The sequence below is a fragment of the Mugil cephalus genome, chromosome 19 (genome assembly GCF_022458985.1).
Source record: "Mugil cephalus isolate CIBA_MC_2020 chromosome 19, CIBA_Mcephalus_1.1, whole genome shotgun sequence".
Classification (NCBI taxonomy): Eukaryota; Metazoa; Chordata; class Actinopteri; order Mugiliformes; family Mugilidae; genus Mugil; species Mugil cephalus.
Window position 1 is genome coordinate 21,175,348 of NC_061788.1, and position 2,233 is coordinate 21,177,580.

Sequence of the window (2,233 nt, forward strand, 5' to 3'; positions counted from 1 at the left end):
GGATTTCTGTATATATATACATATAAAGACAAAGCAACAGAGGGAATCATGGCCTCCTCCAGTTGTCCACTCCTACCTAGATGAACAATTCACCAACCTGCCCAAGATTCCTGTTATACTCACAAACTGTCTCACAGATCATCAGCTATGTGTTATATTACTAGACCCTACATGTTTCCTTCAGCTTGATGTATGTATCTATAACAGAAGTTTGTTTATCTTGTTTCTCCTGTTCTTCTTTTTTCTCTATCTTCTCTGTTTCTACCCGGCTGGCCTTCGGCAGATGGGTCCCTCCATATGAGCTGGGTTCTGCTCAAGGTTTCTTCCTGTTAAAAGGGAGTTTTTCCTTGCCACCGTCGCCCTCAGGCTTGCTCTGGAGGTTGCAGGCTGGTTTTTGTGAAGCGTCTTGAGACGATTTGTATTGTTATTGGCGCTATATAAATGAAACTGAATTGAATATTAAAACCCTGTTTAGCTGTAACAGTAAGTGCGTGTGTGTGTGTGCCAGAGCTTTATTGCTGTGAGGTGTCACAGATAACCACACTACTGTACAAGCCTGACTCTGTGTTGACAGAGTTACACCCAGCCTGCAGCAGCTGTGTTCTGTGATATACTGTAAATATTTCCACAGAAAAAAACACTGTACATTGGTTTGAGCAGTTGGTAAATGCATTATTTTCTTTTAAACCCTCTATTTGATTATGACTTATCATCGCAGGTCACGTACCCCCGAGTGTGTAATTGAATCAAAACTATTTTCCCTCTTCAGATTGTTTCAACTTTGACTCACCATCTTGAATTAAATCATATTCCAGAAGAAAAAGCAAGGACAAAAGTGGAAGTGTATATGAATTTTAATTTTTAATTCTTTTCTGGTGGTTCCTTGCCTTGGATTGAAGACCGTATGGCTGAATTATCAAATACCTAGTATAGTAGTATAGTAGTAAGTTATGAAAGGTTAATTAATACAGCACCTCAGAGATACAAAAAAAAAAAAATAAAACCATCAGTATAAAAAGTTCATTTTATATTTTATTGTCCCACAAAATGGACATTGTTTTACTTTACAAAACCTCATAGTTCAAACGGTGCAAACCATTGTAAAGAACCAACAGTTCAGCAGCATGTGTTCCTTACTTTGCAATAGGAATGTATCTAAGCAGCAACTAAATGAAACCACATTCAATCCCTGACCTTATCTAGACCAAAACACTATTTCGGTGGTGCATAACTCTTGCCTGTTCAACTTCTAGTGTTGCATGCAGATATCTGCCTGGATGGTTCTCATGCTGTTCTCTGACTCCTGGTTTGAAGGGTTTATGAGTCATCCAGGATTTATTTTTACAATACATGGCAAAGGTTTGACATGGAGCAGTAAGCCCTACAATCTGATTGTTTCCTCATGAGATGGCATATTGAGCAGACATATATGTGGATAGAGCACAAACGTAACAGAAGCTCCATTTAGATTTGGATCCACAGACACTGGTACATGTTTATCTCTCACCTCTAGTTCTCTTCTTCCTCTCTATCCTCATTCAGTAACTGTCTCTTTCCTCTGAGTTTGTTGCCATCTTTTGGTCTCTCCTTACTACTGCACATGGACCCTAATCATTTTGTATCAGCAACCCAGATAATTCTTTTTATGTTGTAGATGATGACATACACTGCAGTCAGACTCAAATAGTGCATTTAACAGGATAGTAAGGTGCTTTATCTAATGCCATAATAAGCTGGTGCACATTAAGCTGCAACTGTTGCCTGTGAGAGTAGTGTGTAATTTCTGTGCCACCCCTGAGTAAACAAAAGGTATTGTTGGCAATACAAAAAAGAAAAATGAAAAAGAGTTAAGTAGTTAATGAGTTAGTGAGTTTTCATACAAGAAAAATGCAAAACTATGACATTTTATATGTGAAAGTGTGAACTGGATGGTTCTTTATAATGCTATTTATAATGCTATTATCAAGAGTCTAAAACACACACTGTGATGCATTGTGTTGCTGTTAATAATTTGCTTTGAATGAACCCTCTTCTCAGAATCTGTCTTTTATTCAGTCGTTGCAGCAACAAATAAGAATGAGGTTGATTATTTTCCTTCTTGTTCCGTGTTCTCACTGTTTCCTGTTGAATGCTGGCATTTTCAGCATGGCTTGTTTGGATGTCGTTGCTAGGCTACGGTGCCCCTCCACAGGGAAGTGTAGCTTACCTGTAAATTGAGACACAGAGGACAGCT